The sequence below is a fragment of the Sciurus carolinensis genome, chromosome X, assembly GCF_902686445.1.
Source record: "Sciurus carolinensis chromosome X, mSciCar1.2, whole genome shotgun sequence".
Lineage (NCBI taxonomy): Eukaryota > Metazoa > Chordata > Mammalia > Rodentia > Sciuridae > Sciurus > Sciurus carolinensis.
Window position 1 is genome coordinate 3894244 of NC_062232.1, and position 15680 is coordinate 3909923.

Genomic DNA, 15680 nt, shown 5'->3' on the forward strand with positions numbered 1-15680 from the left:
CCGCGTACTTCCAAGACTTTGTTTTTAGTATCATCAAATAGAAAATAAATCATAGTTAGACACATTCTCAACGAACACAGCCGTGAAAATCACACACTGATGTTCGAGCTGGGAAACCCGGCCGAGAGGCTACTTAGATTTTGCCATAAATACATGGCTGTTGAAGTCGATCCTCCTTCCCCGGGTGAAATGGAACCCAGCCAGCGGGTACTTTGAGAAGTTTTTTGCTAAGTAATCATTGTGGCTACTAACAGGCTTGATTTTGGCCATATCTGGGGAGATTGGTCACAAAAGAAGAGTTAAGATTAGGGTTTCATAAATGGAAAAGCAAAGTTTGGTCAGAGGCCATTCCTTCAACATTCCTGCCTTTTTTATTTTTTATTTTTTGTGCCAGGGATTGAACTCAGAGGCACTTGACCCCCGAGCCACCTCCCCAGCCCTATTTTGTGTTTTATTTAGAGACAGGGTCTCACTGAGTTGCTGAGGGCCTCACTTTGGCTGAGGCTGCCTTTGAACTCCCGATCCTCCGGCCTTAGCCTCCCGAGCTGCTGGGATGACAGGTGTGGGCCGCCAAGCACAGCCCATCCCTGTAGTTTCAGGATGCTCAGTCCTCAGCCCTCTTAGCCACACTCACCTCTGTAGGTGACACATCCGGTTCCCTGATTCCACGCACTGGCTGAGAGCCCAGGACTCCTGAATTCTGTCTCCTCTGAAGACAGATGGAAAAGCCCGGAAACCTCTCCACTGCCAAGTTCAAGTTCACTTGCCTGAAGCGAAGCCACGGTCCTCTCCTCCATTCTGCTCCTTCAACCTTCCTCATGGCGGTAAACAGAATCATCACCTGGTCCAGTCCATCAAAACTCTGGACACCACCTGACTTCCTTCTTTGCCATCTCCGCAGGCTCCCGGTCTGTCTGTCTGTCTGCCCTCAGGAGGAAGTTCACCATACAGCTGGCTGCCCGTCTACGGCACAAGTGGCGTCTCGACCTGGCGCAGACCACAGGACCCCTGAACCTGCTCCCGCTTGGCAGGACGTGGAATCCCTTAGTGAATCCCCTGCCCACCACCCCGGCAGGGCTGCATCCCACGGGCACATAAAGAGCTTGCAGCCGCAGCTCGATCACGTGATGTCGTAGAGAACCCGAGGGTCAAGGTGGCCAAGAGGTGGCCCAGAGAGAACAGAAGAGAGGTTTCCAACATCCCTCCCGTCTTTCCGGCTGCATCCAGCTTTTCCAGTCCCCCACCCCCCGGTGTCTGACTGCTACTTGCCCAAGGAGCACAGAGCAGGAAACCTTTTCCCACTCTTTCTCAGAAGCTCTTTGCTTGCTCTGCAGGAATCTTATTGCTTTGGCTTTACAATTTCTTTCTCGCTCTTCCACATTTAATGACAGAAAAACCTTTCCTAGGTGAATTTTGTTCGGAGTTAATATTAAGAGGGTTCAAATTTTCAATTAGGGTGGAGGACTAAGTTCAAGAGATCCAGTGTACAACATGGTGAGCTTCATTAATAATGCATGGTATCACCGAAAGTTACTGAGAGAGTCGATTCTGAGTGTCTGCATAAAAGGACTGTAGGCGGTAGCACGTTAGCTGGCTTTAATGGTTTCTCCCTGCATACATCTACGGAATCACGGTGCACGCCATCAAGGCACATGCGTTTTATTTGTCCATTTGAAAAGAAAATTAGAAAATGTGGTAGGAATACACAATGGAGTATTACTCAGCCGTTAAGAAGAATGGCTTTATGACATTTGCTGGTAAATGGATGGATCTGGAGACTATCATGCTAAGTGAAATAAACCAGTCCCCCCCAAACCAAAGGCTGAATGTCCTCTCTGATATGTGGAAGCCAACCCACCAAAAGGGAGGGTTGAAAAGCAAGAAGGGAAATTCAGTGGAATAGACCAAGGGGAATGATAGGAAGAGGGAGATGGGAGCAGGAGAGACAGTGGAATGAACCAAACCCAACTTTCCTGCCCTCATATATGAACAGACTACGGTGAATCTCACTGTGGTTTACAGTCCAGAAGAAATCGATTGAAAAACTAAGTATGGGAAAGGCAGAAAGATCCAGAGAGGGAAAGGGGCGTAGGGTCGGAGAGGGAAGGGAAGGAGAGGTGCTGGGGTCTGAGTTACTCTAAGACAGATTCCCACGCTTTTATAATTATGTCAAAATGGATTCTACTGTTGGGTGTAACTAAAAAGAACCCCAAAACTTCAAAAATAAATGAATGAATAAAAAGGAAAAAAGCAGTTGATATAAATATGTCGATCATTCAAAAACAACTGGCGTACAAAACTTTGGTCTGAATCTTTTAGGTTCTGTTTTCTTTTCTGGAGAGAAAAACATTAGTCAAGAAACATTAGTTTAGTAACCCTCGAATTTTCTGACCCTATAATAAACCCCAAAGCAATACAAACTTCTTCTTTCTTGTAATAACCAGTGGCCGATTAATTTTTAATCTCATTTACTGCATGTTTCCAACTGCGGTTGTCTCTTAGTTATTTGCCCATTTCTTTTCTCTCACAAAAGCCTGGTCTTAGGCTTCTGGTAATGACCAGGCTTAAGAAAAGACAGATCCAGCCAGGGGTAGGGACACACATCTGTCATCCCAGGGACTCGGGAGGCTGAGGCAGGAGGATGCAAGTTCAAAGTCAGCCTCAGCCAAAGCGAGGTGCTGAGCAACTCAGTGAGACCCTGTCTCTAAATAAATCCAAGATAGGGCTGGGGAGGTGGCTCAGTGGCCGAGTGCCCCTGGGTTCAATCCCTGGTACCCCTGCCAAAAAAAAAAAGAAATGAAATGACAGATCTATCAGCATAAGAGGACACACTGGTCTCAGGCGGTTTTTTGCACGTTATTGTAGTGGGTTCTTATGTTACCTTGGAACTCGGTGGTACCACCATACATTTAATTAATCAATTAATTTTAGCAGGAATTGAACTCAGGGGCACTTAACCATTCAGCCACATCTCCAGCCCTTTTTTATATTTTATTTAAAGACAGGATCCTGCTACATGATTCAGAGCCTCACTACGTTGCTGAGGCTGACCTCCAACTTGTGATCCTCCTGCCTCAGCCTCCACTGGGATTACAGGTGTGCACCACCGTGCCCTGCAGTTCTTCTTTTGACTGGTAGAATCTGCTTAGCTGGGGCCGGGGTGACTGAACATCCTCAGGAAGCAGTGCTTGCTGTATACCAGGTCAAGGAAATCAGTACCCTTGCAAGAGGCTCCGGGAGGACCTGGCAGGGAGAACTCTGTGCTGACAGATTGGTGGCTGTTCCCAGACCTGACCCATCTCTCGTTCCCTGGCCTCTGCCTCAGGTAAGGATGGAAAATCCAAGCAGTTCTCTTCGGACTGGAGCCCATTCCTGAAGAGGTCCAATTCCAATGGGGAAGAGGTGGATTTTGACAGATACGCCAAAAGGCAACTTGGGTGGAGGAGGAGAGAGGATTGGCCTCCACCGTCCGCGTCATGGCCCCGGGAGTCGGCCTCCAAGCACGGCAGAGTGAAAGGTGTCTCAGCAATGTGGCCGCGCCTTGCCAGTTGCCATTCCACAATCCCCGCCCCCCTTATTGGGGCTACTTTACTCTCTTCTTTGACTGACAGTGAAAGATGTTTGATTGCTAAAGCCGCCCTGTCCTGTTCTCCATCAAATCAATACTTAAAAAAAAAAATAGTAATTAGACCAAAAGATGGTAGGATATTCACTCAGGAGTGATGTCGATCTTCACAAATGGTCATCTTCAAGGACGCCAGACCGAGGGCCGGTCTCTGCTGTGGCTGGAGAGTCTTGCGAGGTCCTGGATTAGACCATCTTTGGTAGCCACCAGCAAAGAAGGCTGACTCTGTGTCTCAGCAGTTTCCTCAGGTGTAGAAATTGGTTTCCCTGCCCTGGTCCACCACATTTATCAGACTAAGGAGTAATTATTCCGGAGGCTCTACCCGAATTGTTCCTAAGGTGGGTAACACCAGGGTCTCGCCATTACTTCTTTGATTATTCTAAAAGACAGTTTATGTAAGTGTTGAAAATCTTGTGATCACAAGAATCTTTGTCCTGAAAGCGTTCTAAATTGTCTTACAGAAATAACTAGTCTCCACCCACCTTCTGACCCAGTTATCCCACTCCTCGGTTTATATCCAAAGGAATTAAAATCAGCACACTACAGTGACACAGCCACATCCATGTTTATAGCAGCTGAGTTCACAATAGCTAGATTGTGGAACCAACCTTGGTTTCCTTCAACAGAGGAATGGATAAAGAAACTGTGGTACATCTACACAATGAAATATTACTCAGCCATAAAGAAGAATGAAATTCAGGCCTTTGCTGGTAAATGGATGGAACTGGAGAATATCATGCTAAGTGAAATAAGCCAAACCCAAAACACCAAAGGCTGAATGTTTTCTCTGATATGCAGATGCTAATTCACAATGGTGGGGTGCTAGGGAAGAATAGAGTTTCTTTAGATTAGGTAGAGGGGAGTGAAGGGAAGGAAGGGTGTGGGGCGGGAAGGACAGTAGAGTGAACAGACGTGATGACTCATGTGCATGTGTGACTGCATGACCATGTGATCCTGCAACATGTGCAATCAGAAAAATGAGAGATGACCCTCCATTTATGTCTGATCTGTCAAAATGCATCCATGCCTTCTGCTGTCAGGTGCAACTCATTAGAACACTTTTTTTTTAAAAATTTAAAAGCTACAGGCTGTTCTCTCTTTCAAAACCTGTAGTTGAACTTTCTGGTTTTCTCTTAGAGGGAGGACTTCAGGCTTCTCTTGACATGTCTGAGTTCTGCTAACAGAAGTCTCGCACTTTGGGGCCATGGTTAAGGAAGGGTTCTGGGGACGCAAGCTGTGGCATCCCAGCTGTTGATCTGTTAAGTCCTGCTTTGTCCTGGGAAGGCTTCCCTGGCCCGCTGCCTACGTCCAAGGAGAATCCAGCTTCTTCCTCTGGCTGCACCTGCCGTGGACTTTGATCCATCTACATCCTGGTCTTTCCAGGGGTCCAGAATGGAGGAGAAGAGACTGGTCCCTGCAGGAGAGGCCAACACTTCCATGAAGGGCTGGAGGACAGCAGAACAGGACTGTCCCTGGACACAACAGCTCGACACCCACCAGGAGGTCTCTGTGGTGCTTCCTATGCACACGCCCTCCTCAGCGTGCATAGGTTCTCCTACTGATCCCGGCCCCCACGTCACACCCTGGATGATGGAAGCAGCTCAGCTCTTCCCTTTGCCGCTCATCCCGTCGAAACTCAGTGGAGGACCCAAGCCAGCTCTCGGAGGACCCAGACAGCATTGGACAGGGGCGATTTGGGGGAGTTATAATGCTGAGGGAGAAAGTAGGATTCCTTCCTCTTCTAGCACGATCTCCAAGCTTTGATGTCCTTGGGCTTCAACTCTCGATGCAAAATCAGATGGAATTGCTGGTGCCAGGCTGCAGCCAGCGAATCAGGCTTGTTTGGGAGAAGCCATAGCTCCAGGGTCACCTCATCGAGTCACGTGAATATTTGGTGATCTTTATCAAAAGAGTTGGCAGCTGTGTTTCACAGTTCTCTCTTCCTCGGGGTCTCTTAGGGGAGGAATATCAGGGCAGTCTCACCGTGCTGCCTCCGTTCCCTTTTATCGGGTCTGTTCGTAGGAAGGCTGGTTTTGCCTGAGCAGCTCTCCCAAACCCTCAGGCGACATCTAAATGAGCAGCTTTATACTGAGTTTGTGAGATTTCTATGCCGAGGCAGCCGCTGGTTTTGAGGAAATCCAATGGAGGAAAAGAAATCAAGTTTGCAAACTATGGCTGCAGGCAATAAATCACACCAGGGTGTTGGAGAAGGGCAAGCGAGGAGATTGTGTACCTGCACCAAACGTTCAAGACCGCCATTGAGATGCTAGACTCTTTCCTTTGAAGAATGCCCTGCGTCGACAATGGCTTTAGTGGAATTACGGTAGCTGGGTTTTGGAGGGCAGGCATCTCTTATCTACAGTACATTGTTCTATCATATCTTAGAATAAAAGGATGACTTTCAATGGGTCAAGAGGCTTTCAGTTCGATTTCCAGGTTATTGGAACCATGGAAAGAGATAGCAGGGTTGGGTCAGCTCCTAAGCTTTGGAACGATGCTGGAAAGAGACATCATCATGAAGATAAAGTGTGCATTTTCAAGATGGCAGAGGTTAGAACTCAATGTACATGTCAGTGTGGCCTCTGTGGACCTGTCTCAGTCAACTATTTCACTGCTGGGACTAAATGATCTGACCAGCACAATTATAGAGGAGGAAAGGTTTATCTGAGGGCTCATGGTTTCAGAGGTCCTAGTCCATAGAAGGTTGGCTCCATTCTTTGGTTCTCCAGGTGAGGCTTAACATCATGGCGGAAGAGTGTGGAAGAAGGAAGCAGCTCGAATCATCAAGAAGCAGAGAGAGAGAGAGACTCCACTCTCCAGATACAAAATGTATACCCTAAAGCCACGCCCCAATTCTAATTTCCTCCAGCCACACTCTACCACTTCAATTAATCCCAGCTGGAACTAATTCACTGATTGGGCTGAGACTCTTACAACCCTATCATTTCTCCTCTGAACTTTCCTGCATGGTCTCACATGTGAGCTTTTGGGGGACACCTCACATCCAAACCTTAACAGATCCAGAGAGGCATTCCATGAAATATCTGCTCTATGGGGTTCAAGGAAATTGCCTACTAAGTCACAAGAACTCAGAGCATTGAAACCATGGGTTTTGAAGCCAAGCAAGTTTTGGAGCCTGGGAGACAAGCTCCTTTCTACAGGAAAATGAAGAGTCACAAGTAAGCGTGGTCTTGCATTGCTTCATGAAGGTCATGAAGGGATGGTGTCTGAGAAATACATTGTTAGGCAACTTCATTGTTGCACAGACAGCACGGAGGCTACTTATAAAACTAGAAGGAGGATGAGACTTTAAGTCATGGGGCCACCATATTGTATCTGCTGTACCACTGACTGAAATGTCCTCATTCAGTGCACATCTGCATTAGGTCAGGTTTAGCAACAAGTACCCAAAATCATGAGTAGAACATTCCAGAAAAGGAGTACAGAATGGACAAGGTTCCAAGGAGAAACATCTGCATGAGAGAGTTTGCCTCACTTCTCCTTGTTCACATTACTAACTCCATAAATCCTGACATGGCGGTCAACCGTTCCTACTCTGTTTTGGAATGAGTTTCTAGCTACATGGGACAGACCTTGGGGTTTAATGGAGTTTCTGAGATTGCAAAACAGAAGTTCTCTTTGTTTTCTGCTCGGAAGAAATATCCCGATAGGCTGTGTACTTATGGGTTCAGATCAAGGTTCTGTGCCTTTGAGGTAGCCAGGCGGAGTTTGTACAGGACTTGGTATGGTAAGGAGCTGCCCGCCATCTTGTACTGATGCATCTATGGATGAGTAATGAGGAAGTGGATCATATACTCCAATCCAGTATTTCCCCTTTAGAATTAGATGTCTGCTCCTTCAAATGGGGAAAACTCCAAAACATTAAGAAATATCATGGAGCCAGGCCAGCCTTCCTTGAGACTTGAGCTTCCCGTGCCTTCTTATTAGGAAGCCCTTGTCTCTTTCCCAGCTCCAGGGACTGAATGACAGACCATATTTCACCTAACTGTACTCTATCCCACTAGAAAATAGAACAGATATGGGAATTTAAATGCAACTCTTCTTGAAGAGGTCTAACCAATATGAACCATGGTGAAACTTGAGGCCAGAAAGTTGACCGCCATGCTAAACTCACGTCCCAACCCATTTCAATTAAACTGGTGGGAGCCTCAGTTTTGTCATTTGGTGTCATTAGTGGGAGTCTGTAATTGAAACCAGGTGATTCTAGTCTCCATAGATCCCATCTCTGGGGTGCAAAAGACATATCTCCCCAAGGTTCCACAGCGGAGCTTGCCTGAGCCAGAAAAGTTGGTGGTTAGAAAAGTTCGTAGATGAGCAAAGAAGTCAGGGCTAAGGAGCGCTAGAATAAAGCCTCCTCGGGTCCCAGCTTGGGGGCTGTGTGTGGGGTATCCCCACTGCACCCTTGATGGACCTTCCCGAGGAGTCAAGGATGTGTGACCAACCCGGCTCATTACAGCATCAAAATAGTTTCAGTCTTAGTCTCCGGAAGATCCTTCATAGGATGAATGGTTTTCACCCACCTCCGTCCCTAGAAGTACAGAAGAGGTCCTCCTGAGGTTGCGGAGCTGTCTCCACTCCACTCTCAGTTCTTCCCTTATCACTCCAGGATCTGCTGCTGATTCCTTTCAACGTCCCTCTCACTGAAGTCGGAGCTCGACTTGGGAAGACACGCACATCCCAGGTTGTGCACGGATTCGTTCTCCCAGCTGGTCCAAGAGGAAGGTGCTCACTGTTACCTCCCCTGGAGGACAGAGGAGTCTGCCTGGGAGAAGCCCCCGTGGTGGTCGGTGGTCACAGGTGGGAGGTGAGCTATCCGGGTGCTGCCGTCTGGCCCCGAGGGTCAGGAGCACCTCCCTGGAGGCAGGACATGGAATGGATCTGCAAGGCGGTAGAGCAATCCCACCAACTGTTCAGCTCGCTGGTCAAGCAGGTGGGTGAGCTCTTGCTGTGAAGCGTCTCCCTCTCCGGAAGCCCTTCCTGTCCCCGAACCCTGTAGCCTGCGCCCGTGCGGGTGCCTGCCACGGCCGCCTTCCCTTCCAGAACGCCTCCCCACTTTATCTCCGTTTGAATGTTGGTATCGCCTCAGTCCTTCCGTCCCTCGGCTTCAAAGCGACTAGTCTCCCCGGGGCTCGGACTTCAGCTCCCCCCGGGCGGCCTCCGGCCTCTCCCTCCCGTTTCATTTCTCCACTAGACGCAATGGGGTTTGTCAGCTTCAGGGACCTTCCCTTGCGAATTTTAGCAGGTATGGAGTGTGAATCACTTTCCCAACAACTCTGTCCAGGGAGCAGCTACAGAAAACTGAACGGCAGTTACACACGTGTGTGCACACGCAACACACGTTACTGAAGCTGGCCTTGAACTCCAGATCCTCCTGCCTCAGCCTCCCCGGCCGCTGGGATTACAGGTCTGCACCACCGCGACTGATTCTTAAAGTGTCCTCTTTGATCAATTGATCAAGTCGATCGATTCCTGTGCAGCACCATCATATTCTCTGAATTTGTGAATCCATGTCCTGGGTCCCAGACTTGGTCCTAGGCTGAGGGATGGAGGAGTAAAGAGAGACAAGAAAGCCTTTTCCCAGGGAATCAGATTGGTACCAGCTCCAAGTGCTATAGGAGTTTTATCGTTACGCTTTCAAGTGGGCTTTAGCTTCCCACTAAACACTTCATTTGAGAACCTAATCCTGGGATTATTTTAATTTTATTTCATGCAAATAAAATTTTTCCTTGGTTGGCTTCCCATATCGAGGTCTGGACTTAGCAGCCATCCCAAAATTTCTGCCGAAACCATGGTCTCAAACACCGTCTTATACATCAGGACTTTGGGTGTGAAGAATTGCTTCCCGTGGAATTGGTCTTTTCGTGCGTCTTCTTGTGTTCTGGACTCTCTCCTCATTTTCATTATTTTGCTCTAAATACAGGATCTAGCAGAACCTTCCTTTGGTGTCTTAGACATGAAAAGGCACTGGAGGAACAACAGTTTTCTTTTCATAAAGAATATTTTCTGCTCTAAGAACATATTTTGCAGTCACTTGCTGCGATGGCAAAATACAAAGCTGTTTCTGCATTAATTTTGCCTTCTCTGGTCTGGAATCCAATGCTGGATTTATTCTGCAATCTATCCTGCAAATGTGGAACTCTGCATAAAAGGCTGGTGAGGGGCTGGGGTTGTGGCTCAGTGGTAGAGTGTTTGCTGGACTGTGTGAGGCACTGGCTTTGATAATTGGCACCCATAAAAATAAAGAAAATAAAGGTCCCTGGACAACTAAAACATATTTTTTAAAAAGCTGATCAAATAGCAGCACAAGAGCACTCTTAGTTTCCCTTGGGATTATTTGCTTCCTAAGATGCTGTGCCACTTTTACCTGCTAGTTGCAACCAAGGATCGAAATGAAATGCCATTTTGATTTTTTGGGGGATCTAATTAGAAACAAAAAGTCAATATAAGGCAAAAGCTTATTCTCAGAAAGTTTTGATCAAGTGAAATGAGGTACATGGATCTTAGGAAAATATTGAATTTAGGAAAAAAAAAATTGTAAAGACAGCCAAATTCATTTCCCTTTCTAAACTTTTTCCTGTGATATTTTCCACAGGAAATATCAAAATATCATCCACTTTCAAATATATATTTTGCATTTAAAGATATTTTTAGTGAGGGGCCCGGGGCTGTGTCTCAGGGGTAGAGAATGGCCTAGCGTGTGGAGGGCCCTGAGTTCCATTTCCAGCTCCGCAAAACAGAGATATTTTTAATTATATGTATATTTATGGGCATAAACACATCCACAGCCATCCATATACCCACATATATGACTACTGAGAGACCTTAAATATGGGCATATGCATTTGGAAGCTTATAACTAACTGTAAATCACTGAAACTACTTATAATAATCTGACTTCGAAATTCTTCCAAAGTTGAGATGATTTAATGTAAAAAACTTTTAGATAAATGTATACTGTGCTAAATGTTTCTGCCTTATTGATATTTCTGCTAAGTAGGTTCACATTTTAAAAACCTAACTTCTATGCCATATAAAGTTAACCCCGTCTTTAGGAAAGACTCCATTCTTGAAATTAGATTTCAATGCAAGGTTCACTTAAGGTTTCTTTGTATGTGTGTGCATATATATCTATATCTATCTATCTATCTATACATATATATATACACACACACACTATGTAAGTGTATATATATATATATATATATATTTTGCTTTAATTCAGAATCAAATGGAATGCTCTTTTGATGTCTTAAAAATGAAAAGGTGGTTCAAAAAATTTCCTTTTCATGAAAATACTTTCTGCTTTAACCTAAGAGCATTTTTCTTCCAGTCATTTGCTGTGTTGACAAAACGCAAAGTGGTTCTTGCATTAATTTCTCCTCTGGTCTGGAATCCAACACTGTATTTATTTTGCAATTTTTTTCTGCAAATGTGAAACTATAAAGAAATGTTGAAGTAAGCAGCTCCACCATGAACCTGCTTTTCCTTTTGACTATTTATAGAGACACATGCATATATAATTACTTATATCATTATATTATATATTTTATGTAAACTGCTTATATTGCATATACCATTAATTTTCTATGTGTCATTAGCAATATATAACAATGTATAACATATTATGAGTAATTATGTCTATATGTTTCTGTCCATAAAATCTTCTTCTCTAAGATTCCAGCTCACTCCAGTCAGAATGGCAATGATCAAGAACACCAGCAACAATAAGTGTTGGCGAGGACGTGGGGAAAAGGTCCACTCACACATTGCTGGTGGGAATGCAAACTGGTGCAGCCACTCTGGAAAGCAGTGTGGACATTCCTCAGAAAACTTGGAATGGACCCACCATGTGACCCAGCTATCCCACTCCTTGATTTATACCCAAAGAACTTAAAATCAGCACACTACAGTGATGCAGCCACATCAATGTTCATAGTAGCTCAACTCACAATAGCTAAACTATGGAGCCAACCTAGGTGCCCTTCAACAGATGAATGGATAAAGAAAACGTGATATATATATATATATATATATATATATCATGATATATATATATATATATCATGGAATATTACTCAATCATAAAAAAGAATTAAATGATGGCATTTGCCAGTAAATGAATGGAGCTGTAGAATATCATGCTAAGTGAAATAAGCCAAACCCAAAACACCAAAGGCTGAATGTTTTCTCTGATATGTGGATGAGAATTCACAATAAGGGTGGGATAGGGAAGAATAGAGGTGCTTTAGATTAGGTAGAGGGAGTGAAGGGAGGGAAGGGTGTGGGGCAGGAAGGATAGTAGAGTGGACAGACATGATGACTCATGTGCATGTGTGACTGCATGACCATGTGATCCTGCAACATATAATGTTGCAGAAAAATGAGAGATGACCCTCCATTTATGTCTGATCTGTCAAAATGCATCCATGCCTTCTGCTGTCAGGTGCAACTCATTAGAACAAATAAAATTTAAAAATTAAAAAAAAAAAAACACTCCAAGTTGATTTTCTACAGGGTTTTTGTTTGTTTGGTTGGTTTTTCTTGTGCGTGTGTTTGGTATCAGGGATTGAGCCCAGGGGCACTTAAGCCCTGAGCCACACCCTTAGCCCTTTACATATCTATAGCTATCTATCTATTGATATAGATATATTTTAATTTTAGAGACAGGGTCTTGCTTAGTTGTTGAGGGCCTCATTAAGTTGCTGAGGCTGGTCTTGAACTTGCCACCCTCCTGCCTCAGCCTCCCGAGCAGCCTCTGGGATCATGGGGGAGCACCACTGAGCCTGGCTTTTCTATGGGGTCTACAGGAAGAGGTTAGTGATGGAACTGTACACGGGTCACATCTGTCCCTCTGTCGTCTGCTGAAATAACTAGTTTTCACCAACATAGAAAAAAGCTGGCCTCCAACTCTCATATACGGCAGATTTATATAATCAAAGAGAGCAGCAAACCCTTGAAGACAGCCAGGCGTTTCTTCAACATTTAGTGTTTGATAAATTATAAAAGGAAGCACGTTCGCACCCAGAGCGATTGGGAGATCTGAGAAATCACGCAGGCAAAACCCGTGTAGCACCTCCATCAGCTGCCAAGCGGGGGAGATTCGACAGGAGATGCAAAGGAGCCTTCCCCAGGGGCCAGAGCTTCTGAAGGGCCCAGCTTAATTAAAAGGTGAAACGCTGTTGATTCAGATGCACAGAAGTTAACGAGTGAGCACGGCAAGAGGAGACTCCGCGCCTGTTCACCGCGAAGAAAATGACGAGCCCCTTTCTTCTTTCAATCTTGATGAGGAAAAGGGTATTTAAAGTCTGGAAATCAAATGAAATTGCGCTTTCTAAACCACTGTGGAAGGAATGCTTTATTCCGGGCATGGTGGCACGTGCCTGTCCTCCCAGAGGCTGGGGAGGCTGAGGCAGGAGGATTGAGAGTTCGAAGCCAGCCTCTGCAACTTAGCAAGGCGCTAAGCAACTCAGAGAGACCCTGTCTCTAAATAAAATACAAAATAGGGCCCGGGGTGTGGTTCAGTGGTTAAGCATCCCTGGTGCAAAAAAAAAAAAAAAAAAATAGTTTTCTGTCACCTTCAAATACTTTTCAGGGTAAAATCAATGAATGAATCAGAGTTCATTTAGAAATATTATTTGGCCAGATAGCCTTACAAATGCATTGCCTTTTCTGTTCATGATTAACATTTAAACATCACTGAGGTTTTTGCTCACGAGTTCCTGGTTTGCGGCTATGCAAGAATTCTCCCTTCTGGGTTACAACACAGAAATGGTCGATTTCGTCACCTCCGTCTGTTTCTCCCTCCCCTTGACGAAACTTCCCTCCCTTCTCTCCACCCTCGGCCGGTCTCCTTTTCTTGCTTTCTCTGTGTCTGCCTCCCTCTCTTCCTCCCCATTACTTCTTCCCATCCTTCCTTCTGGGCTCTGTCTTGTACCTGGTCTCAGCAGGTATCTCCAGAGAGGAAGGACCTACCGCCCTTCGCCACCAAGGAAAAGCCGACCTGCCTTGGAATGTAGACCACCGGATGCTTCCAACGCTCTCATAATGAAGCTTGGCATTAATGTGATTTTTTTTTTTTAGTTATTCTTTCCCCCTGATCACTAGGCAGAGCAATGGTTGGTCTCAACAGCTATGTCCTAACCAGATGTCAGAACTTTTAAGCGACTTTTTAACCCTCCAAAGAATCACAATTCGTGAACATGCGGAATACGATTTAAAATTCAGCTTGACTTATGTGACTGCATGTCTTCGACCCTCCAGACTCCCTTCTATTCTCTTCCCTGACAAGTGACATATGCCACTCATTAACCCACGGCTCCTCGCAAATGCATTTCCCTTTGAATGTTCCAAAGACAGCGGGGCTTCGGAAGATATTCTTGCCATGTGACTTCTCAGCAGCGTAGAATTCTTGTAAGTAGAAGGAAGTCATTCTCAGCCGAACAAACAAAAACCAGCTCCATCTTGTTGCTTCTTGCTTAATTGGAGCGCTGATTGCCGTCTTCACAGTCTCATAGCTCTGTTCTAATGAGACCCACACTGTGTTCCTTGAAATACAGAGAACCAACCTATGGCTCAGAGAAGTTAAGTGCATTTCTCAAGGTCACAAAGCGATTGAGTGCCAAAGCCAAGATCCAGCCTAAAGGCATAGATCTCTACTCTCCGTGGTCCTAACTGTTGACTAGTAGTGAGACTTTTATAATCTCTTGCTGAATACGGAATATTTTTTCATCAAATAGGCAATTGTCTGTCAGTGAAGGTGTGCATAGCAGAAGTCTTACCATCAGAATGTTTTAGGAAAAGTAATACTGCACCAAATTCAGTGAGAGCCAAACAAAATCACATGTTAACGAGATAAGTTGCAATGAGTAGAAATTCTCACCAAAGTGCAAAGTAAAGCCTTCAACTCCTAATGTCAGTAAGGTGTTGAAATTACCCAAAGCACTTAAAATCAGCACACTACAGTGACACAGCCACATCCATGTTTTTAGCAGCTCAACTCATTATAGCTAAACTATGGAACCAAACTAGGTGCCCTTCAACAGATGAATGGATAAAGAAACTATGGTATATATACACAATGGAATATTACTCAGTCCTGAAGAAGAATGAAACGATGGCATTTGCATGTAAATGGATGGAACTGGAGAATATCCTGCTGAGTGAAATAAGCCAAACCCAAAAAAACCGAAGGTCAAATGTTTTCTCTGATATTTGGATGCTAATTCACAATAAAGGGGTGGGATAGGGAAGAATAGAGGTAGATGGAGTGAAGGGAGGGAAGGGTGTGGGGCAGGAAGGACAGTAGAGTGAACAGACATGATGACTCATGTGCATGTGTGACTGCATGACCACGTGATCCTGCAACATGGACCATCAGAAAAATGAGAGATGACCCTCCATTTATGTCTGATCTGTCAAAATGCATCCACGCCTTCTACTGTCAGGTGCAACTCATTAGAACAAATAAAAATTAAAATAATTAATTAACTAATTAATTAATCTAATTATGTTCCAAGGCGAGGGCTCCTCCTTTGCTGTAACAAGTCAGTCTTAGCCCAGATGCACTTTGCAACAGAAACACAAAACCAACCAGAGGGAACTAATTGAGTCCCGAAAGCTCACAGCGTACGTAGCCCCTGGTCTTGGGCCTTTCTATTGGTCATGCTTTTGTGTTTGCCCGATTCTGTGGGGGCTTAGACGCCGTCACCAGATGGAAGATTCAGATTTCATAGTCTGCAAGTTCATCAGGTCACCCAGCAAGGACGGAGGTGAAACAGCGCAGGTGCCGAGCTCTGGAGTAGCGAGGCCCCGTGCCCAGATCCGAGCAGAGGAGGCAAGTCCCGGAGTGCCCAGGAGCCCGAAGCTGCCCGTGGCTCCAAGACCTACGTCATAGGCGAGCGTGCGTGTGTCTGTGTGTGTGTGTGTGTGTGTGTGTGTGTGGTTGCTGTTTATTTTCCAGAAATCAAATATGTAGAAAGAAAAGACGAGGAACCCCAACAAGACCTGCTCTCTGTTCCACCTGGACCCTAGGGAT